The sequence below is a fragment of the Rattus norvegicus genome, chromosome 17 (assembly GCF_036323735.1).
Source record: "Rattus norvegicus strain BN/NHsdMcwi chromosome 17, GRCr8, whole genome shotgun sequence".
Lineage (NCBI taxonomy): Eukaryota > Metazoa > Chordata > Mammalia > Rodentia > Muridae > Rattus > Rattus norvegicus.
Genome location: NC_086035.1, coordinates 72,910,001 through 72,937,443, shown reverse-complemented (window position 1 = coordinate 72,937,443; position 27,443 = coordinate 72,910,001). Strand labels below are relative to the sequence as shown.

General features: G+C 39.8%; 1 protein-coding gene and 2 non-coding genes across 11 annotated transcripts in view; all 3 read left to right on the top strand.

Annotated features, from left to right (window-relative positions):
* Sfmbt2 (Scm-like with four mbt domains 2) overlaps window positions 1-27,443 on the top strand; it is a 194,563-nt gene that overhangs the window by 101,156 nt on the left and 65,964 nt on the right. The gene's annotated exons all lie outside the window — the stretch shown is intronic.
* Mir466c (microRNA 466c) lies at window positions 9,765-9,843 on the top strand. Its single transcript, NR_032253.1, has one exon. It is a non-coding gene; the product is annotated as a microRNA 466c (primary transcript).
* On the top strand, window positions 24,348-24,440 carry Mir466d (microRNA 466d). Its single transcript, NR_037339.1, has one exon. It is a non-coding gene; the product is annotated as a microRNA 466d (primary transcript).

Sequence of the window (27,443 nt, the reverse complement as noted above, 5' to 3'; positions counted from 1 at the left end):
GTGTATGTGAAGACACATATACATGCATATAAGCACACACACGCAAGCACACTCACACATGAATGGCAAACACTTGGGAGAGAGATTCAGGGGAATCAGGAGTTCGAACTCATGCTGCACTTGATGTTGAGTTTCAAATCAGCCTGGTTTTCATGTGATGCCCATATTTATATGCATGTGTGTATGTTGTGTGGATCTACCTGTGTCTATATGAATATACATATATACACACAGACACACATGCACGCAACACACACACACACATGGTTGAGAAGTATGTGGGAGTCAGAGTCGGGGGGATTTTGAGTCCAGACTAACGCTTCTGTGATTCATGGGAAGGCCTTAGTTATGTGCATATGACTGTATGTGTGTGTATGTCCTTTTGTGTATATGAATATACATATACATAAACACATACACACACAAACAAGAACACTCACACACGAGTGCCCAACACTTTGGAGACAGAAACAGGAGGATCAGGTGTTCTAACTCATTCTTGACTTCAGGATGAGTTAGAGATAAGCCTGGGATTCATGTGATTTCCCTACATATGCGCATGTGTGTATATGCCTGTGTGTATGTTATGTGTGTATGTGAATATGCATGTACATACCCACATACACACAGACAAATGCACGCACAAACATGAATGGCCAGCATTTGAGGGTTAGCGTCATGAGGATCATAGTTCATACTCTTGCTTCAATTCATGATTGATATCCTGGCTTTCTTTCATGTGACACCCGTATGTATGTGCATGTGTTTGCTTTGCATGTCCATGTGTGTGTGTCCATATATAGATGTGTGTGTTTGTGTGTGTGTGTTTGTGTATGCACACAAGGAACGACACACCCACTTGAATGGCAAACTCTTAGGAGATAATGCCAGTGGAATCAGTAATTCAAATTCTTGCTTCAATTCATGATGAGTTTGAAATCAGCCTGCGATTCGTGTGATGGCCCCATATATGTCCATGTTTTTATGTTTTGTGAGTTTGTTTAAAAGTTTATATGGATGCATATACATACACACAAACGCCAGCTCTCTTTGAATCAAATAGCAAACAATTAGAAGACAGAGTCAGTGCAATCACAAATCAAACTCATGTTTCCATTCATAATTAGTTAGAAATCAGCCTGGGGATTATCTGATGCCAATATGTATTTGTATATGTGTATGTTTTGTGTGTGTGTACATGTGTATATGTGGAGAAACATATATATATATATATATGTATACACACACACACACACATACAGACACACACAAGCACACACACACACACAGACAGGAATGGCAAACCCTTGAGAGATAGTGTCAGGGGAAAGAGTAGTTCAAAGTAATTCTTCATTTCATGTTGAGTTGAAATCAGGTTGGGGTTCATGTCATGCCCCTGTGTATGTGCATGTGTGTATGTGATGTGTGTATGTACATGTGTGTATATGAAGAAACATATACATACACACACACACAGGCTCAGACACACACACACATACATACACACACACACACACACACACAAGAATGGCAGACATTTGAAAGAGAGTGTCGGGAAATAGTTCAAACTCATTTTTCACTTCATGATGAATTTGAAATCAGGCTTGGATCCATGTGATGGCCTTGTGTATGTGCATGTGTGTATGTGTTTTGTGTGTGTACATGTGTGTATGTGAAGACACATATACATGCACATAAGCACACACACGCAAGCACACTCACACATGAATGGCAAACACTTGGGAGAGAGATTCAGGGGAATCAGGAGTTCCAACTCATGCTTTGCTTCATGTTGATTTGCAAATCAGCCTGGTAAACATGTGATGCCCATATTTATTTGCATGTGCATATATGTTGTGTGTATGTACATGTGTCTATTTGATTATACATATATAGACACACACATGCACACAAACACACAGACATGAATGGCAAATATGTGGGAGTCAGAGTCGGGAAGATTATGAGTCCAGACTAACTCTTCTGTGATTCATGGGAAGCCCTTAGTTATGTGCATATGACCATATGTGTGTGTATGTCCTTTTGTGTATATGAATATACATATACATAAACACATACACACACAAACAAGAACACTCACAAACGAGTGCCCAACACTTTGGAGACAGAAACAGGAGGATCAGGTGATCTAACTCATGCTTGATTTCAGGATGAGTTAGAGATAAGCCTGGGATTCATGTGATTCCAATACATATGCGCATGTGTGTATATGTCTGTGTGTATGTTATGTGTGTATGTGAATATACATGTACATACCGACATACACACAGACAAATGCACACACAAACACGAATGGCCAACACTTGAGTGTTAGCGTCATGAGGAACATAGTTCATACTCTTGCTTCAATTCATGATTGATATCCTGGCTTTCATGTGACACCCCTATGTATGTGCATGTGTTTGCTTTTGTATGTCCATGTGTGTGTGTGTCCATTTATACATATGTGTGTGTGTGTATGCGCACAAGGAACGACACACCCACTTGAATGGCAAACTCTTAGGAGATAATGCCAGTGGAATCAGTAATTCAAACTCTTGCTTCAATTCATGATGAGTTTGAAATCAGCCTGCGTTTCGTGTGATGACCTCATATATGTCCATGTTTTTATGTTTTGTGAGTTTGTATAAAAGTTTATATGGATACATATACATACACACATACACACAAACGCCAGCTCTCATTGAATCAAGTAGCAAACAATTAGAAAACCGAGTCAGTGGAATCACAACTTCAAACTCATGTTTCACTTCATCGTGAGTTAGAAATCAGCCTGGGGTTCATGTGATGCCAATATGTATTTGCATGTGTGTATGTTTTGTGTGTGTGTACATGTGTATACAGGGAGAAACATATACATACACACACACGCAAATACACACACACACACACAAGCACACACACACACACACACAGACAGGAATGGCAAACCCTTGAGAGATAGTGTCAGGGGAAAGAGTAGTTCAAAGTCATTCTTCACTTCATGATGAGTTTGAAATCAGGATGGGATCCATGTGATGCCCCTGTGTATGTGCATGTGAGTATGTGTTTTGTGTGTGTACATGTGTGTATGTGAAGACACATATACATGCACATGAGCACAAACACACAGGAATGCTCACAAGTGAATGCCAAACACTTGGGGGACAGAATCAGGGGAATCACGAGTTCAACCTCATGATTCACTTCATGTTGAGTTTCAAATCAACCTGGTTTTCATGTGATGGCCATATTTATGTGAATGTGTGGGTGTGTTGTGTGGATCTTCATGTGTCTATATGCATATACATATATATACATACACACACATGCACGCAAACACACACACATGAATGACAAATATGCGGGAGTCAGAGTCGGGAGGATTTTGAGTCCAGACAAAGGCTTCTGTGATTCATGGGAAGCTCTGAGTTATGTGCACATGACTATATGTGTGTGTATGTCCTTTTGTGTATATGAATATACATATACATAAACACATAACACACAAACAAGAACACTCACACACGAGTGCCCAACACTTTGGAGACAGAAACAGGAGGATCAGGCGTTCTAACTCATGCTTGACTTCAGTATGAGTTAGAGATAAGCCTGGGATTGATGTGATTCTCCTACATATGCGCATGTGTGTATATGTCTGTGTGTATGTTATGTGTGTATGTGAATATACATGTACATACCGACATACACACAGACAAATGCACACACAAACACGAATGTCAGCATTTGAGGGATAGCGTCATGAGGATCGTCGTTCACAGTCTTGCTTCAATTCATGATTGATATCCTGGGTTTCATGTGACACCGCTACATATGTGCATGGGTTTGCTTTGCATGTCCATGTGTGTGTGTCCATATATAGATGTGTGTGCGTGTGTTTGTGTCTGTTTGTGTATGCACAAAAGAACGACACACCCACTTGAATGGCAAACTCTTAGGAGATAATGCCAGTGGAATCAGTAATTCAAACTCTTGATTCAATCTCTGATGAGTTTGGAATCAGCCTGGGATTCGTGTGATGGCCCCATATATGTGCATGTGTTTATGTTTTGTGAGTATGTATAAAAGTTTATATGGATACATATACATACACACATACACACAAACGCCAGCTCTCATTGAATCGAATAGCAAACACTTAGAAGACAATGTTAGTGGAATCACAAGTTCAAGCTCATGTATCACTTCATCATGAGTTAGAAACCAGCCTGGGGTTCATGTGATGCCAATATGTATTTACCTGTGTGTATGTTTTGTGTGCGTGTACAGGTGTATATATGGAGAAACATATACATATACACATGCACACACACGCAACACACACACACACACACACACAAGAATGGCAGGCATTTGAAAGAGAATGTCAGGGAAAAGAGTAGTTCAAAGTCATTCTTAATTTCATGATGAGTTTGAAATCAGCCTGCGTTTCGTGTGATGACCTCATATATGTCCATGTTTTTATGTTTTGTGAGTTTGTATAAAAGTTTATATGGATACATATACATACACACATACACACAAACGCCAGCTCTCATTGAATCAAGTAGCAAACAATTAGAAAACCGAGTCAGTGGAATCACAACTTCAAACTCATGTTTCACTTCATCGTGAGTTAGAAATCAGCCTGGGGTTCATGTGATGCCAATATGTATTTGCATGTGTGTATGTTTTGTGTGTGTGTACATGTGTATACAGGGAGAAACATATACATACACACACACGCAAATACACACACACACACACAAGCACACACACACACACACACAGACAGGAATGGCAAACCCTTGAGAGATAGTGTCAGGGGAAAGAGTAGTTCAAAGTCATTCTTCACTTCATGATGAGTTTGAAATCAGGATGGGATCCATGTGATGCCCCTGTGTATGTGCATGTGAGTATGTGTTTTGTGTGTGTACATGTGTGTATGTGAAGACACATATACATGCACATGAGCACAAACACACAGGAATGCTCACAAGTGAATGCCAAACACTTGGGGGACAGAATCAGGGGAATCACGAGTTCAACCTCATGATTCACTTCATGTTGAGTTTCAAATCAACCTGGTTTTCATGTGATGGCCATATTTATGTGAATGTGTGGGTGTGTTGTGTGGATCTTCATGTGTCTATATGCATATACATATATATACATACACACACATGCACGCAAACACACACACATGAATGACAAATATGCGGGAGTCAGAGTCGGGAGGATTTTGAGTCCAGACAAAGGCTTCTGTGATTCATGGGAAGCTCTGAGTTATGTGCACATGACTATATGTGTGTGTATGTCCTTTTGTGTATATGAATATACATATACATAAACACATAACACACAAACAAGAACACTCACACACGAGTGCCCAACACTTTGGAGACAGAAACAGGAGGATCAGGCGTTCTAACTCATGCTTGACTTCAGTATGAGTTAGAGATAAGCCTGGGATTGATGTGATTCTCCTACATATGCGCATGTGTGTATATGTCTGTGTGTATGTTATGTGTGTATGTGAATATACATGTACATACCGACATACACACAGACAAATGCACACACAAACACGAATGTCAGCATTTGAGGGATAGCGTCATGAGGATCGTCGTTCACAGTCTTGCTTCAATTCATGATTGATATCCTGGGTTTCATGTGACACCGCTACATATGTGCATGGGTTTGCTTTGCATGTCCATGTGTGTGTGTCCATATATAGATGTGTGTGCGTGTGTTTGTGTCTGTTTGTGTATGCACAAAAGAACGACACACCCACTTGAATGGCAAACTCTTAGGAGATAATGCCAGTGGAATCAGTAATTCAAACTCTTGATTCAATCTCTGATGAGTTTGGAATCAGCCTGGGATTCGTGTGATGGCCCCATATATGTGCATGTGTTTATGTTTTGTGAGTATGTATAAAAGTTTATATGGATACATATACATACACACATACACACAAACGCCAGCTCTCATTGAATCGAATAGCAAACACTTAGAAGACAATGTTAGTGGAATCACAAGTTCAAGCTCATGTATCACTTCATCATGAGTTAGAAACCAGCCTGGGGTTCATGTGATGCCAATATGTATTTACCTGTGTGTATGTTTTGTGTGCGTGTACAGGTGTATATATGGAGAAACATATACATATACACATGCACACACACGCAACACACACACACACACACACACACACAAGAATGGCAGGCATTTGAAAGAGAATGTCAGGGAAAAGAGTAGTTCAAAGTCATTCTTAATTTCATGATGAGTTTGAAATCAGGCTGGGATCCATGTGATGCCCCTGTGGATGTGCATGTGTGTATGTGATGTGTGTATGTATATGTGTGTATATGAAGAAGCATATACATACACACATACACACACACAGGCATACACACACACACACACACACACAAGAATGGCCGACATTTGAAAGAGAGTGTCAGGGGAAAGAGTAGTTCAAACCCATTTTCTACTTCATGATGAGTTTGAAATCAGGCTGGGATCCATGTGATGCCCCTGTGTATGTGCATGTGTGTATGTGTTTTGTGTGTGTACATGTGTGTATGTGAAGACACATATACATGCACATAAGCACACACTCATGCACACTCACAAGTGAATGGCAAACACTTGGGAGACAGATTCAGGAGAATCAGGAATTCGAACTCATACTGCATTTGATGTTGAGTTTCAAATCAGCCTGGTTTTCATGTGATGCCCATATTTATGTGCATGTGTGTATGTTGTGTGGATCTACCTGTGCCTATATGAATATACATATGTATACACACACACATGCACACTAACACACACACATGAATGGGGAGTATGTGGGAGTCTGAGTCAGGAGGATTTTGAGTCCAGACTAACGGTCCTGTGATTCATGGGAAGCGCTTAGTTATGTTCATATGACTATATGTGTGTATGTCCTTTTGTGTATATGAATATACATATACATAAACACATACACACACAAACAAGAACACTCACACACGAGTGCCCAACACTTTGGAGACAGCAACAGGAGTAACAGGTGTTCTAACTCATGCTTGTCTTAAGGATGAGTTAGAGATAAGCCTGGGATCATGTGATTCCCCTACATATGCGCATGTGTGTATATGTCTGTGTGTATGTTATGTGTGTATGTGAATATACATGTACATACACACATACACACAGACAAATGCACACACAAACACGAATGGCCAACACTTAAGGGTTAGAGTCATGAGGATTGTAGTTCAAAGTCTTGCTTCAATTCATAATTGATATCCTGGGTTTCATGTGATACACCTATATTTGTGCATGTATTTGCTTTTGTATGTCCGTGTGTGTGTGTGTGTGTGTGTGTGTGTGTGTGTATGCACAGAAAGAACGACACAACCATTTGAATGGCAAACTCTTAGGAGATAATGCCAGTGTGATCAGTATTTCAAACTCTTGTTTTAATTCCTGATGTTTTTGAAATCAGCGTGTGATTCATGTGATGGCCCCATATATGTGCATGTGTTTATGTTTTGTGAGTATGTATAAAAGTTTATATGGATACATATACATACACACATACACAGAAATGCCAGCTCTCATTGAATCGAATAGCAAACACTTAGAAGACAGAGTCAGTGGAATCACAATTTTAAACTCATGTTTCACTTCATCATGAGTTAGAAATCAGCCTGGGGTTCATGTGATGCCAATATATATTTACCTGTGTGTATGTTTTGCGTGTGTGTACATGTGTATATATGGAGAAACATATACATATACACATGCACACACACGCAAACACACACACACACACACACAAGAATGGCAGACATTTGTCAGGGAAAAGAGTATTTCAAACTCATTCTTCAATTCATGATTAGTTTGAAATCAGGCTGGGATCCATGTGATGACCCTGTGTATGTGCATGTGTGTATGTGATGTGTGTATGTACATGTGTGTATATGAAGAAACATATACATACACACATACACACACACAGGCACACACACACACACACACACACACACACACACAAGAATGGCAGACGTTTGAAAGAGAGTGTTAGGGGAAAGAGTAGTTCAAACCCATTTTCCACTTCATGATGAGTTTGAAATTAGGCTGGGATCCATGTGATGCCCCTGTGTATGTGCATGTGTGTATGTGTTTTGTGTGTGTACATGTGTGTATGTGAAGACATATATACATGCACATAAGCACACACTCAAGCACACTCACAAGTGAATGGCAAACACTTGGGAGACAGATTCAGGAGAATCAGGAATTCGAACTCATACTGCATTTGATGTTGAGTTTCAAATCAGCTTGGTTTTCATGTGTGTATGTTGTGTGGATCTACCCGTGTCTATATGAATATACATACACACACACACACACACACACACACACACACACGCACACAAACACACACACATGAATGGGAAGTATGTGGGAGTCTGAGTCTGGAGGATTTTGAGTCCAGACTAACTCTTCTGTGATTCATGGGAAGCCCTTAGTTACGTGCATATGAGTATATGTGTGTGTATGTCCATTTGTGTATATGAATATACATATACATAAACACATACACACACAAACAAGAACACTCACACATGAGTGCCCAACACTTTGGAGACAGCATCAGGAGGATCAGGTGTTCTAACTCATGCTTGACTTCAGGATGAGTTAGAGATAAGCCTGGGATCATGTGATTCCCCTACATATGCGCATGTGTGTATATGTCTGTGTGTATGTTATGTGTGTATGTGAATATACATGTACATACACACATACACACAGACAAATGCACACACAAGCACGAATGGCCAACACTTAAGGGTTAGCATCATGAGGATCATAGTTCAAAGTCTTGCTTCAATTCATAATTGATATCCTGCGTTTCATGTGATACCCCTATATATGTGCATGTGTTTGCTTTTGTATGTCTATGTAGTGTGTGTGTGTGTGTGTGTGTGTGTGTGTGTGAATGCACACAAGGAATGACACAACCATTTGAATGGCAAAGTCTTAGGAGATAATGCCAGTGGAATCAGTAATTCAAACTCTTGTTTCAATTCATGATGTGTTTGAAATCAGCGTGTGATTCATGTGATGGCCCCATATATGTGCATGTGTTTATGTTTTGTGTGTATGTATAAAAGTTTCTATGAAGATACTTATATATACACACATACACACAAACCCCAGCTCACGTACAACCGAATGACAAACACTTGGGAGTCAGAGTCAGTGGAATCACAAGTTCAAACTCATGTTTCACTTCATCATGAAGCGTGGTTTTCATGTGATGCCAATATGTATTAGCATGTGTGTATGTTTTTTGTTTGTGTACATGTGTATATATGGAGAGTCATATACATACACACAAGCACACACACACACACACACACACACACACACACACACACACACACAGGAATGGCAACCCCTTGAGAGATAGTGTCTGATGAAAGAGTAGTTCAAACTCATTCTTCACTTCATGATGAGTTTAAAATCAAGCTGGAGTTCATGTGATGCCCTTATGTATGTGCATGTGTGTATGTGATGTGTGTATGTACATGTGTGTATATGAAGAAACATATACATGCACACATACACACACACTGGCACAAACACACACAAAATGGCAGACATTTGAAAGAGAGTCTCAGTGAAAAGAGTAGTTCAAACTCATTCTTCACTTCATGATGAGTTTGAAATCAAGCTGGAGTTCATGTGATGCCCTTATGTATGTGCATGTGTGTATGTGATGTGTGTATGTACATGTGTGTATATGAAGAAACATATACATGCACACATACACACACACTGGCACAAACACACACACACACACAAAATGGCAGACATTTGAAAGAGAGTCTCAGTGAAAAGAGTAGTTCAAACTCATTTTTCACTTCATGATGAGTTTGAAATCAGGCTGGGATCCATGTGATGCCCCTGTGTATGTGCATGTGTGTATGTGTTTTGTGTGTGTACATGTGTGTATGTGAAGACACATATACATGCACATAAGCACACACACGCAGTCATACTCACATGTGAATGCCAAACACTTGGGAGACAGATTCAGGGGAATCAGGAGTTCGAACTCATGCTGAACTTGATGTTGAGTTTCAAATCACCCTGGTTTTCATGTGATGCCCATATTTATGTGAATGTGTATATGTTGTGTGAATCTACCTGTGTCTATATGAATATACATATATACACACGGTCACACATGCACACAAACCCACACACATGATTGGGAAGTATGTGGCAGTCAGAGTCGGGGGGGATTTTGAGTCCAGACTAATGCGTCTGTGATTCATCTGAAGCCCTTAGTTATGTGCATATGAGTATATGTGTGTGTATGTCCATTTGTGTATATGAATATACATATACATAAACACATACACACACAAACAAGAACACTCACACACGAGTGCCCAACACTTTGGAGACAGAAACAGGAGGATCAGGCGTTCTAACTCATGCTTGACTTCAGTATGAGTTAGAGATAAGCCTGGGATTCATGTGATTCTCCTACATATGCGCATGTGTGTGTGTATATGTCTGTGTGTATGTTATGTGTGTATGTGAATATACATGTACACACACACATACACACAGACAAATGCACACATAAACACGAATGGCCAGCATTTGAGGGTTAGCGTCATGAGGATCGTAGTTCATACTCTTGCTTCAATTCATGATTGATATCCTGGGTTTCATGTGATACCGCTACATATGTGCATGTGTTTGCTTTGCATGTCCATGTGTGTGTGTCCATATATAGATGTGTGTGTGTGTGTGTATGTGTGTGTGTGTGTGTGTGTGTGTGTGTGTGTGTGTATGCACAGAAGGAACAACACACCCATTTGAAAGGCAAACTCTTAGGAGATAATGCCAGTGGAATCAGTAATTCAAACTCTTGATTCAATCCATGATGAGTTTGAAATCAGACTGCATTTCATGTGATGGCCTCATATATGTCCATTTTTATGTTTTGTGAGTTTGTTTAAAAGTTTATATGGATACATATACATACACACATACACACAAACGCCAGCTCTCATTGAATCGAATAGCAAAAAATTAGAAAACAGAGTCAGTGGAATCACAACTTCAAACTCATATTTCACTTCATCGTGAGTTAGAAATCAGCCTGGGGTTCATGTGATGCCAATATGTATTTGCATGTGTGTATGTTTTGTGTGTGTACATGTGTATATATGGAGAAACATATATGTACACACATACACACACACAAACACACACACACACACACACAGACAGGAATGGCAAACCCTTGAGAGATAGTGTCAGGTGAAAAGAGTAGTTCAAAGTCATACTTCATTTCATGTTGAGTTTGAAATCAACCTGGGGTTCATGTGATGCCCTTATATATGTGCCTGTGTGTAGGTGATGTGGGCATGTACATGTGTGTATATGGAGAAACATATGCATACACACACACACATAGGCTCTCTCTCTCTCTCTCTCTCTCTCTCACACACACACACACACACACACACACAGAAAGAATGGCAGACATTTGAAAGAGAGTGTCAGGAAAAGAGTAGTTCAAACTCATTTTTCACTTCATGATGAGTTTGAAATCAGGATGGGATCCATGTGATGCCCCTGTGTATGTGCATGTGTGTATCTGTTTTGTGTGTGTACATGTGTGTATGTGAAGACACATATACATGCACGTGAGCACAAACACACAAGAATACTCACAAGTGAATGGCAAACACTTGGGGGACAGATTCAGGGGAATCATGAGTTCAACCTCATGATTCATTTCATGTTGAGTTTCAAATCAACCTGGTTTTCATGTGATGGCCATATTTATGTGAATGTGTGGGTGTGTTGTGTGGATCTTCATGTGTCTATATGCATATACATATATATACATACACACACATGCACGCAAACAAACACACATGAATGACAAATATATGTGAGTCTGAGTCGGGAGGATTTTGAGTCCAGACAAAGGCTTCTGTAATTCATGGGAAGCCCTTAGTTATGTGCATATGACTATATGTGTGTGTATGTCCTTTTGTGTATATGAATATACATATACATAAACACATACACACACAAACAAGAACACTCACACACGAGTGCCCAACACTTTGGAGACAGAAACAGGAGGATCAGGTGATCTAACTCATGCTTGACTTCAGTATGAGTTAGAGATAAGCCTGGGATTCATGTGATTCCACTACATATGCGCATGTGTGTATATGTCTGTGTGTATGTTATGTGTGTATGTGAATATACATGTACATACCGACATACACACAGACAAATGCACACACAAACACGAATGGCCAGCATTTGAGGGTTAGCATCATGAGGATCGTCGTTCAAAGTCTTGCTTCAATTCATGATTGATATCCTGGGTTTCATGTGACACCGCTACATATGTGCATGTGTTTGCTTTGCATGTCCATGTTTTGTGTGTCCATATATAGATGTGTGTGCGTGTGTGTGTTTGTGTGTGTGTGTGTTTGTGTATGCACACAAGGAACGGCACAACCACTTGAATGGCAAACTCTTAGGAGATAATGCCAGTGGAATCAGTAATTCAAACTCTTGTTTCAATTCATGATGAGTTTGAAATCAGCCTGCGATTCGTGTGATGGCCTCATATATGTGCATGTGTTTATGTTTTGTGTGTATGTATAAAAGTTTATATGGATACATATACATGCACATATACACAGAAATGCCAGCTCACATACAATTGAATAGCAAACACTTAGAAGACAGAGTCAGTGGAATCAGAAGTTTAAACTCATGTTGCACTTCATCATAAGTTAGAAATCAACCTGGGGTTCATGTGATGCCAATATTCATTTGCATGTGTGTATGTATTGTGTGTGTGTACATGTGTATATATGGAGAATCATATACACACACACAAACACACACACACACACACACACACACACACACACACACACACATACAGGAATGGAAAACCCTTGGGAGATAGTGTCAGGTGAAAAGAGTAGTTCAAAGTCATACTTCATTTCATGTTGAGTTTGAAATCAACCTGGGGTTCATGTGATGCCCTTATATATGTGCCTGTGTGTATGTGATGTGTGCATGTACATGTGTGTATATGGAGAAACATATACATGCACACATACACACACACAGGCAAACACACACACATACACAACACACACACACAAGAAAGGCAGACATTTGAAAATGAGTGTTAGGGGAAAGAGTAGTTCAAACTCATTTTTCACTTCATGATGAGTTTGAAATCAGGCTGGGATCCATGTGATGCCGCTGTGTATGTGCATGTGTGTATGTGTTTTGTGTGTGTACATGTGTGTATATGAAGACACATATACATGCACATAAGCACACACACGCAAGCATACTCACATGTGAATGCAAACACTTGGGAGATAGATTTAGGGGAATCAGGAGTTCAACCTCATGATTCACTTCATGTTGAGTTTCAAATCACCCTGGTTTTCATGTGATGCCCATATTTAGGTGCATGTGTGTATGTTGTGTGGATCTACCTGTGTCTATATGAATATACATATATATACACACACACACATGCACACAAACACACACACATGAATGGGAAGTATGTGGGAGTGTGAGTCAGGAGGATTTTTGAGTCCAGACAAAGGCTTCTGTGATTCATGGGAAGCCCTTAGTTATTTGCATATGACTATATGTGTGTGTATGTCCATTTGTGTATATGAAAATACATATACATAAGCACATACTCACACAAACAAGAACACTCACAAACGAGTGCCCAACACTTTGGAGACAGAAACAGGAGGATCAGGTGTTCTAACTCATGCTTGACTTCAGGATGAATTAGAGATAAGCCTGGGATTCATGTGATTTCCCCTACATATGCGCATGTGTGTATATGTCTGTGTGTATGTTATGTGTGTATGTGAATATACATGTACATACACACATACACACAGACAAATGCACACACAAACATGAATGGCCAACACTTGAGGGTTAGCGTCATCAGGATCGTAGTTCATACTCTTGCTTCAATTCATGATTGATATCCTGAGTTTCATGTGACACCTGTACGTATGTGCATGTGTGTGCTTTTGTATGTCCATGTGTGTGTGTCCATATATAGATGTGTGTGCGTGTGTGTGTGTTTGTGTATGCACAAAAAGAACGACACACCCACTTGAATGGCAAACTCTTAGGAGATAATGCCAGTGGAATCAGTAATTCAAACTCTTGATTCAATCCATGATGAGTTTGGAATCAGCCTGGGATTCGTGTGATGGCCCCATATATGTGCATGTGTTTATGTTTTGTGAGTATGTATAAAAGTTTATATGGATACATATACATACACACATACACACAAATGCCAGCTCTCATTGAATCGAATAACAAACATTTAGAAGACAGATTCAGTGGAATCACAAGTTCAAACTCATGTATCACTTCATCGTGAGTTAGAAACCAGCCTGGGGTTCATGTGATGCCAATATGTATTTACCTGTGTGTATGTTTTGCGTGTGTGTACATGTGTATATATAGAGAAACGTATACGTATACACATGCACACACACGCGACACACACACACACACACACAAGAATGGCAGGCATTTGAAAGAGAATGTCAGGGAAAAGAGTAGTTCAAAGTCATTCTTAATTTCATGATGAGTTTGAAATCAGCCTGGGATTCGTGTGATGGCCCCATACATGTGCATGTGTTTATGTTTTGTGAGTATGTATAAAAGTTTATATGGATACATATACATACACACATACACACAAACGCCAGCTCTCATTGAATCGAATAGCAAACACTTAGAAGACAATGTCAGTGGAATCACAAGTTCAAGCTCATATTTCACTTCATCATGAGTTAGAAATCAGCCTGGGATTCATGTGATGCCAATATGTATTTGCATGTGTGTACATGTGTATATATGGAGAAACATATATGTACACACATGCACACACACGCAAACACACACACTCACAAAAGAATGGCAGACATTTGAAAGAGAGTGTCAGGGGAAAGAGTAGTTCAAACTCATTCTTCACTTCATGATGAGTTTGAAATCAGGCTGGGATCCATGTGTGATGCCCCTGTGTATGTGCATGTGTGTATGTGATGTGTGTATGTACATGTGTGTATATGAAGAAGCATATACATACACACATACACACACACACAGGCATACACACACACAGACACACACACACAAGATTGGCAGACGTTTGAAAGAGAGTGTCAGGGGAAAGAGTAGTTCACACCCATTTTCCACTTCATGATGGGTTTGAAATCAGGCTGGGATCCATGTGATGCCCCTGTGTATGTGCATTGTGTATGTGTTTTGTGTGTGTACATGTGTGTATGTGAAGACACATATACATGCACATAAGCACACACTCAAGCACACTCACAAGTGAATGGCAAACGCTTGAGAGACAGATTCAGTGGAATCAGGAATTCGAACTCATACTGCATTTGATGTTGAGTTTCAAATCACCCTGGTTTTCATGTGATGCCCATATTTATGTGTTTGTGTGTATGTTTGTGGATCTACCTGTGTCTATATGAATATATACACACGGTCACACATGCATGCAAACACACACACATGAATGGCAAATATGTGGGAGTCCGAGTCAGGAGGATTTTGAGTCCAGACAAAGGCTTCTGTGATTCATGGGAAGACTTAGTTATGTGCATATGATTATATGTGTGTGTATGTTCTTTTGTGTATATGAATATACATATACATAAACACATACACACACAAACAAGAACACTCACACACGAGTGCCCAACACATTGGAGACAGAAACAGGAGGATCAGGTGTTCTAACTCATGCTTGTCTTAAGGATGAGTTAGTGATAAGCCTGGGATTCATGTGATTCCCCTACATATGCGCATGTGTGTATATGTCTGTGTGTATGTTATGTGTGTATGTGAATATACATGTACATACACACATACACACAGACAAATGCATACACAAACACAAATGGCCAACACTTGAGGGTTAGAGTCATGAGGATTGTAGTTCAAAGTCTTGCTTCAATTCATAATTGATATCCTGGGTTTCATGTGATACCCCTACATTTGTGCATGTGTTTGCTTTTGTATGTCCGTGTGTGTGTGTGTGTGTGTGTGTGTGTGTGTGTGTGTGTATGCACACAAGGAACGACACACCCACTTGAATGGCAAACTCTTAGGAGATAATGCCAGTGGAATCAGTAATTCAAACTCTTGATTCAATCCATGATGAGTTTGAAATCAGACTGCATTTCATGTGATGGCCTCATATATGTCCATTTTTATGTTTTGTGAGTTTGTTTAAAAGTTTATATGGATACATATACATACACACATACACACAAACGCCAGCTCTCATTGAATCGAATAGCAAAAAATTAGAAAACAGAGTCAGTGGAATCACAACTTCAAACTCATATTTCACTTCATCGTGAGTTAGAAATCAGCCTGGGGTTCATGTGATGCCAATATGTATTTGCATGTGTGTATGTTTTGTGTGTGTACATGTGTATATATGGAGAAACATATATGTACACACATACACACACACAAACACACACACACACACACACAGACAGGAATGGCAAACCCTTGAGAGATAGTGTCAGGTGAAAAGAGTAGTTCAAAGTCATACTTCATTTCATGTTGAGTTTGAAATCAACCTGGGGTTCATGTGATGCCCTTATATATGTGCCTGTGTGTAGGTGATGTGGGCATGTACATGTGTGTATATGGAGAAACATATGCATACACACACACACATAGGCTCTCTCTCTCTCTCTCTCTCTCTCTCACACACACACACACACACACACACACAGAAAGAATGGCAGACATTTGAAAGAGAGTGTCAGGAAAAGAGTAGTTCAAACTCATTTTTCACTTCATGATGAGTTTGAAATCAGGATGGGATCCATGTGATGCCCCTGTGTATGTGCATGTGTGTATCTGTTTTGTGTGTGTACATGTGTGTATGTGAAGACACATATACATGCACGTGAGCACAAACACACAAGAATACTCACAAGTGAATGGCAAACACTTGGGGGACAGATTCAGGGGAATCATGAGTTCAACCTCATGATTCATTTCATGTTGAGTTTCAAATCAACCTGGTTTTCATGTGATGGCCATATTTATGTGAATGTGTGGGTGTGTTGTGTGGATCTTCATGTGTCTATATGCATATACATATATATACATACACACACATGCACGCAAACAAACACACATGAATGACAAATATATGTGAGTCTGAGTCGGGAGGATTTTGAGTCCAGACAAAGGCTTCTGTAATTCATGGGAAGCCCTTAGTTATGTGCATATGACTATATGTGTGTGTATGTCCTTTTGTGTATATGAATATACATATACATAAACACATACACACACAAACAAGAACACTCACACACGAGTGCCCAACACTTTGGAGACAGAAACAGGAGGATCAGGTGATCTAACTCATGCTTGACTTCAGTATGAGTTAGAGATAAGCCTGGGATTCATGTGATTCCACTACATATGCGCATGTGTGTATATGTCTGTGTGTATGTTATGTGTGTATGTGAATATACATGTACATACCGACATACACACAGACAAATGCACACACAAACACGAATGGCCAGCATTTGAGGGTTAGCATCATGAGGATCGTCGTTCAAAGTCTTGCTTCAATTCATGATTGATATCCTGGGTTTCATGTGACACCGCTACATATGTGCATGTGTTTGCTTTGCATGTCCATGTTTTGTGTGTCCATATATAGATGTGTGTGCGTGTGTGTGTTTGTGTGTGTGTGTGTTTGTGTATGCACACAAGGAACGGCACAACCACTTGAATGGCAAACTCTTAGGAGATAATGCCAGTGGAATCAGTAATTCAAACTCTTGTTTCAATTCATGATGAGTTTGAAATCAGCCTGCGATTCGTGTGATGGCCTCATATATGTGCATGTGTTTATGTTTTGTGTGTATGTATAAAAGTTTATATGGATACATATACATGCACATATACACAGAAATGCCAGCTCACATACAATTGAATAGCAAACACTTAGAAGACAGAGTCAGTGGAATCAGAAGTTTAAACTCATGTTGCACTTCATCATAAGTTAGAAATCAACCTGGGGTTCATGTGATGCCAATATTCATTTGCATGTGTGTATGTATTGTGTGTGTGTACATGTGTATATATGGAGAATCATATACACACACACAAACACACACACACACACACACACACACACACACACACACACATACAGGAATGGAAAACCCTTGGGAGATAGTGTCAGGTGAAAAGAGTAGTTCAAAGTCATACTTCATTTCATGTTGAGTTTGAAATCAACCTGGGGTTCATGTGATGCCCTTATATATGTGCCTGTGTGTATGTGATGTGTGCATGTACATGTGTGTATATGGAGAAACATATACATGCACACATACACACACACAGGCAAACACACACACATACACAACACACACACACAAGAAAGGCAGACATTTGAAAATGAGTGTTAGGGGAAAGAGTAGTTCAAACTCATTTTTCACTTCATGATGAGTTTGAAATCAGGCTGGGATCCATGTGATGCCGCTGTGTATGTGCATGTGTGTATGTGTTTTGTGTGTGTACATGTGTGTATATGAAGACACATATACATGCACATAAGCACACACACGCAAGCATACTCACATGTGAATGCAAACACTTGGGAGATAGATTTAGGGGAATCAGGAGTTCAACCTCATGATTCACTTCATGTTGAGTTTCAAATCACCCTGGTTTTCATGTGATGCCCATATTTAGGTGCATGTGTGTATGTTGTGTGGATCTACCTGTGTCTATATGAATATACATATATATACACACACACACATGCACACAAACACACACACATGAATGGGAAGTATGTGGGAGTGTGAGTCAGGAGGATTTTTGAGTCCAGACAAAGGCTTCTGTGATTCATGGGAAGCCCTTAGTTATTTGCATATGACTATATGTGTGTGTATGTCCATTTGTGTATATGAAAATACATATACATAAGCACATACTCACACAAACAAGAACACTCACAAACGAGTGCCCAACACTTTGGAGACAGAAACAGGAGGATCAGGTGTTCTAACTCATGCTTGACTTCAGGATGAATTAGAGATAAGCCTGGGATTCATGTGATTTCCCCTACATATGCGCATGTGTGTATATGTCTGTGTGTATGTTATGTGTGTATGTGAATATACATGTACATACACACATACACACAGACAAATGCACACACAAACATGAATGGCCAACACTTGAGGGTTAGCGTCATCAGGATCGTAGTTCATACTCTTGCTTCAATTCATGATTGATATCCTGAGTTTCATGTGACACCTGTACGTATGTGCATGTGTGTGCTTTTGTATGTCCATGTGTGTGTGTCCATATATAGATGTGTGTGCGTGTGTGTGTGTTTGTGTATGCACAAAAAGAACGACACACCCACTTGAATGGCAAACTCTTAGGAGATAATGCCAGTGGAATCAGTAATTCAAACTCTTGATTCAATCCATGATGAGTTTGGAATCAGCCTGGGATTCGTGTGATGGCCCCATATATGTGCATGTGTTTATGTTTTGTGAGTATGTATAAAAGTTTATATGGATACATATACATACACACATACACACAAATGCCAGCTCTCATTGAATCGAATAACAAACATTTAGAAGACAGATTCAGTGGAATCACAAGTTCAAACTCATGTATCACTTCATCGTGAGTTAGAAACCAGCCTGGGGTTCATGTGATGCCAATATGTATTTACCTGTGTGTATGTTTTGCGTGTGTGTACATGTGTATATATAGAGAAACGTATACGTATACACATGCACACACACGCGACACACACACACACACACACAAGAATGGCAGGCATTTGAAAGAGAATGTCAGGGAAAAGAGTAGTTCAAAGTCATTCTTAATTTCATGATGAGTTTGAAATCAGCCTGGGATTCGTGTGATGGCCCCATACATGTGCATGTGTTTATGTTTTGTGAGTATGTATAAAAGTTTATATGGATACATATACATACACACATACACACAAACGCCAGCTCTCATTGAATCGAATAGCAAACACTTAGAAGACAATGTCAGTGGAATCACAAGTTCAAGCTCATATTTCACTTCATCATGAGTTAGAAATCAGCCTGGGATTCATGTGATGCCAATATGTATTTGCATGTGTGTACATGTGTATATATGGAGAAACATATATGTACACACATGCACACACACGCAAACACACACACTCACAAAAGAATGGCAGACATTTGAAAGAGAGTGTCAGGGGAAAGAGTAGTTCAAACTCATTCTTCACTTCATGATGAGTTTGAAATCAGGCTGGGATCCATGTGTGATGCCCCTGTGTATGTGCATGTGTGTATGTGATGTGTGTATGTACATGTGTGTATATGAAGAAGCATATACATACACACATACACACACACACAGGCATACACACACACAGACACACACACACAAGATTGGCAGACGTTTGAAAGAGAGTGTCAGGGGAAAGAGTAGTTCACACCCATTTTCCACTTCATGATGGGTTTGAAATCAGGCTGGGATCCATGTGATGCCCCTGTGTATGTGCATTGTGTATGTGTTTTGTGTGTGTACATGTGTGTATGTGAAGACACATATACATGCACATAAGCACACACTCAAGCACACTCACAAGTGAATGGCAAACGCTTGAGAGACAGATTCAGTGGAATCAGGAATTCGAACTCATACTGCATTTGATGTTGAGTTTCAAATCACCCTGGTTTTCATGTGATGCCCATATTTATGTGTTTGTGTGTATGTTTGTGGATCTACCTGTGTCTATATGAATATATACACACGGTCACACATGCATGCAAACACACACACATGAATGGCAAATATGTGGGAGTCCGAGTCAGGAGGATTTTGAGTCCAGACAAAGGCTTCTGTGATTCATGGGAAGACTTAGTTATGTGCATATGATTATATGTGTGTGTATGTTCTTTTGTGTATATGAATATACATATACATAAACACATACACACACAAACAAGAACACTCACACACGAGTGCCCAACACATTGGAGACAGAAACAGGAGGATCAGGTGTTCTAACTCATGCTTGTCTTAAGGATGAGTTAGTGATAAGCCTGGGATTCATGTGATTCCCCTACATATGCGCATGTGTGTATATGTCTGTGTGTATGTTATGTGTGTATGTGAATATACATGTACATACACACATACACACAGACAAATGCATACACAAACACAAATGGCCAACACTTGAGGGTTAGAGTCATGAGGATTGTAGTTCAAAGTCTTGCTTCAATTCATAATTGATATCCTGGGTTTCATGTGATACCCCTACATTTGTGCATGTGTTTGCTTTTGTATGTCCGTGTGTGTGTGTGTGTGTGTGTGTGTGTGTGTGTGTGTGTATGCACACAAGGAACGACACACCCACTTGAATGGCAAACTCTTAGGAGATAATGCCAGTGGAATCAGTAATTCAAACTCTTGATTCAATCCATGATGAGTTTGGAATCAGCCTGGGATTCGTGTGATGGCCCCATATATGTGCATGTGTTTATGTTTTGTGAGTATGTATAAAAGTTTATATGGATACATAAACATACACACATACACACAAACGCCAGCTCTCATTGAATCGAATAGCAAACACTTAGAAGACAATGTCAGTTGAATCACAAGTTCAAGCTCATGTTTCACTTCATCATGAGTTAGAAATCAGCCTGGGGTTCATGTGATGCCAATATGTATTTGCATGTGTGTTTGTTTTTGTGTGTGTACATGTGTATATGTGGAGAACCATATACGTACACACATGCACACACACGCAAACACACACACACACACACACACACAAAAGAATGGCAGACATTTGAAAGAGAGTGTCAGGGGAAAGAGTAGTTCAAACTCATTCTTCACTTCATGATGAGTTTGAAATCAGGCTGGGATCCATGTGTGATGCCCCTGTGTATGTGCATGTGTGTATGTGATGTGTGTATGTACATGTGTGTATATGAAGAAGCATATACATACACACATACACACACACACAGGCATACACACACACAGACACACACACACAAGAATGGCAGACGTTTGAAAGAGAGTGTCAGGGGAAAGAGTAGTTCACACCCATTTTCCACTTCATGATGGGTTTGAAATCAGGCTGGGATCCATGTGATGCCCCTGTGTATGTGCATTGTGTATGTGTTTTGTGTGTGTACATGTGTGTATGTGAAGACACATATACATGCACATAAGCACACACTCAAGCACACTCACAAGTGAATGGCAAACGCTTGGGAGACAGATTCAGGGGAATCAGGAATTCGAACTCATACTGCATTTGATGTTGAGTTTCAAATCACCCTGGTTTTCATGTGATGCCCATATTTATGTGCATGTGTGTATGTTGTGTGGATCTACCTGTGTCTATATGAATATATACACACGGTCACACATGCACGCAAACACACACACATGAATGGGAAGTATGTGGGAGTCCGAGTCGGGAGGATTTTGAGTCCAGACAAAGGCTTCTGTGATTCATGGGAAGAGTTAGTTATGTGCATATGACTATATGTGTGTGTATGTTCTTTTGTGTATATGAATATACATATACATAAACACATACATACACACACAAACAAGAACACTCACACATGAGTGCCCAACACTTTGGAGATAGAAACAGGAGGATCAGGTGTTCTAACTCATGCTTGTCTTAAGGATGAGTTAGAGATAAGCCTGGGATTCATGTGATTCCCCTACATATGCGCATGTGTGTATATGTCTGTGTGTATGTTATGTGTGTATGTGAATATACATGTACATACACACATACACACAGACAAATGCATACACAAACACGAATGGCCAACACTTGAGGGTTAGAGTCATGAGGATTGTAGTTCAAAGTCTTGCTTCAATTCATAATTGATATCCTGGGTTTCATGTGATACCCCTACATTTGTGCATGTGTTTGCTTTTGTATGTCCATGTGTGTGTGTGTGTGTGTGTGTGTGTGTGTGTGTGTGTTTGTGTATGCACACAAGGAACGACACACCCACTTGAATGGCAAACTCTTAGGAGATAATGCCAGTGGAATCAGTAATTCAAACTCTTGATTCAATCCATGATGAGTTTGGAATCAGCCTGGGATTCTTGTGATGGCCCCATATATGTGCATGTGTTTATGTTTTGTGAGTATGTATAAAAGTTTATATGGATACATAAACATACACACATACACACAAACGCCAGCTCTCATTGAATCGAATAGCAAACACTTAGAAGACAATGTCAGTGGAATCACAAGTTCAAGCTCATGTTTCACTTCATCATGAGTTAGAAATCAGCCTGGGGTTCATATGATGCCAATATGTATTTGCATGTGTCTATGTTTTTTGTTTGTGTACATGTGTATATGTGGAGAGTCGTATACATACACACAAGCACACACACACACACACACACACACACACACACAGGAATGGCAACCCCTTGAGAGATAGTGTCAGGGGAAAGAGTAGTTCAAAGTCATTCTTCACTTCATGATGAGTTTAAAATCAAGCTGGGGTTCATGTGATGCCCTTATGTATGTGCATGTGTGTATGTGATGTGTTTATGTACATGTGTGTATATGAAGAAACATATACATGCACACATACACACACAGGCACACACACACACAGACACACACACAAAATGTAAGGCATTTGAAAGAGATTGTCAGGGAAAAGGGTAGTACAAATCATTTTTCACTTCATGACGAGTTTGAAATCAGACTGGGATCCATGTGATGCCCCTGTGTATGTGCATGTGTGTATGTGTTTTGTGTGTGTACATGTGTGTATGTGAAGACACATATACATGCACATAAGCACACACACGCAAGCACACTCACACATGAATGGCAAACACTTGGGAGACAGATTCAGGGGAATCAGGAGTTCGAACTCATGCTGCACTTGATGTTGAGTTTAAAATCAACCTGGATTTCATGTGATGCCCATATTTATATGCATGTGTGTATGTTGTGTGGATCTACCTGTGTCTATATGAATATACATATATACACACAGTCACACATGCACGCAAATACTCACACATTAATGGGAAGTATGTGGGAGTCAGAGTCGGGAGGATTTTGGGTCCAGACAAAGGCTTCTGTGATTCATGGGAAGACTTAGTTATGTGCATATGACTATATGTGTGTGTATGTTCTTTTGTGTATATGAATATACATATACATAAACACATACACACACAAACAAGAACACTCACACACGAGTGCCCAACACTTTGGAGACAGAAACAGGAGGATCAGGTGTTCTAACTCATGCTTGACTTCAGGATGAATTAGAGATAAGCCTTGGATTCATGTGATTCCAATACATATGCGCATGTGTGTATATGTCTGTGTGTATGTTATGTGTGTATGTGAATATACATGTACATACACACATACACACAGACAGAAGCACACACAAACACGAATGGCCAACACTTGAGGGTTAGCGTCATGAGGATCATAGTTCATACTCTTGCTTCAGTTCATGATTTATATCCTGGGTTTCATGTGAGACCCCCATGTATGTGCATGTTTTTGCTTTTGTATGTCCATGTGTGCGTTTCCATATGTAGATGTGTGTGTGTCTTTGTGTGTGTGTGTGTGTGTGTGTGTGTGTTTGTATGCACACAAGGAACAACACACCCATGTGAAAGGCAAACTCTTAGGAGATAATGTCAATGGAATCAGTAATTCAAACTCTTGCTTCAATTCATGATGAGTTTGAAATCAGACTGCGTTTCATGTGATGGCCTCATATATGTCCATTTTTATGTTTTGTGAGTTTGTTTAAAAGTTTATATGGATACATATACATACACACATACACACAAATGCCAGCTCTCATTGAATCGAATAGCAAAAAATTAGAAAACAGAGTCAGTGGAATCACAAGTTCAAACTCATTTTTCACTTCATCGTGAGTTAGAAATCAGCCTGGGGTTCATGTGATGCCAATATGTATTTGCATGTGTGTATGTTTTTTGTTTGTGTACATGTGTATATGTGGAGAGTCGTATACATACACACAAGCGCACACACACACACACACACACACACACACAGACAGGAATGGCAAACCCTTGAGAGATAGTGTCAGGGAAAAGAGTAGTTCAAAGTCATTCTTCATTTCATGTTGAGTTTGAAATCAAGCTGGGGTTCATGTGATGCCCCTGTGTATGTGCATGTGTGTATGTGATGTGTGTATGTACATGTGTGTATATGAAGAAACATATACATACACACATACACACACACAGGCTCACACACACACACATATAAGAATGGCAGACATTTGAAAGTGAGTGTCAGGGGAAATAGTTCAAACTCATTTTTCACTTCATGATGAGTTTGAAATCAGGCTGGGATCCATGTAATGCCCCTGTGTATGTGCATGTGTGTATGTGTTTTGTGTGTGTACATGTGTGTATATGAAGACACATATACATGCACATAAGCACACACACGCAAGCATACTCACATGTGAATGGCAAACACTTGGGAGATAGATTTAAGGGAATCAGGAGTTCAACCTCATGATTCACTTCATGTTGAGTTTCAAATCAGCCTGGTTTTCATGTGATGCCCATATTTATGTGCTTGTGTGTATGTTGTGGGGATCTACATGTGTCTATATGAATATACATATATATACACACACACACAACCATGCAAACACACACACATGAATGACAAATATGTGGGAGTCAGTGTTGGGAGGATTTTGAGTCCAGACAAAGGCTTTTGTGATTCATGGGAAGACTTAGTTATGTGCATATGACTATATGTGTGTATGTTCTTTTGTGTATATGAATATACATATACATAAACACATACTCACACAAACAAGAACACTCACACACAAGTGCCCAACACTTTGGAGACAGAAACAGGAGGATCAGGTGATCTAACTCATGCTTGACTTCAGGATGAGTTAGAGATAAGCCTGGGATTCATGTGATTTCCCTAAATATGCACATGTGTGTATATGTCTGTGTGTATGTTATGTGTGTATGTGAGTATATATGTACATACCTACATACACACAGACAGAAGCACATACAAACACGAATGACCAGCATTTGAGGGTTAGCGTCATGAGGATTGTAGTTCATACTCTTGCTTCAATTCATGATTGATATCCTGGCTTTCATGTGATACCCGTATGTATGTGCATGTGTTTGCTTTTTTATGTCTATGTTTGTGTGTCCATTTATAGATGTGTGTGTGTATGTGTATGTGTGTGTGTGTGTGTGTGTGTGTGTGTGGTTGTATGCACACAAATAACTCCACACCTATTTGAAAGGCAAACTCTTAGGAGATAATGCCAGTGGAATCAGTAATTCAAACTCTTGCTTCAATTCATGATGACGTTGAAATCAGCCTGTGATTCATGTGATTGCCCCCATATATGTGCATGTGTTTATGTTTTGTGTGTATGTATAAAAGTTTATATGACGAAACTTATACATACACACATACACAAACCCCAGCTCATGTACAATGGAATGACAAACACTTGGGAGACAGAGTCAGTGGAATCACAAGTTCAAAGTCATGTTTCACTCCATCATGAATTAGAAATCAGCCTGGGGTTTGTATTTGCATGTGTGTATGTTTTGTGTGTGTGTACATGTGTATATATGGAGAAACATACATACAGACAAACAAACAAGCACACACACACACACACACACACACAAACAGAAATGGCAACCCTTGGAAGAAATTTCAGGGGAAAGAGTAGTTCAAACTCATCACTTCATGATGAGTTTGAAATCAAGCTGGGGTTCATGTGATGCCCCTGTATATGTGCATGTGTGTATGTGATGTGTTTATGTACATGTGTGTATATGAAGAAACATTTACATACACACATACACACACACAGGCACGCACGCACACACACACACACACACTCACAAAATGGCAGACATTTGAAAGAGAGTCTCAGTGAAAAGAGTAGTTCAAACTCATTTTTCACTTCATGATGAGTTTGAAATCAGGCTGGGATCCATGTGATGCCCCTGTGTATGTGGATGTGTGTATGTGTTTTGCGTGTGTACATGTGTGTATGTGAAGAAGCATATACATGCACATAAGCACACACACACAAGCACACTCACACATGAATGGCAAACACTTGGGAGACAGATTCCGGGGAATCAGGAGTTCGAACTCATGTTGCACTTGATGTTGAGTTTCAAATCAGCCTGGTTTT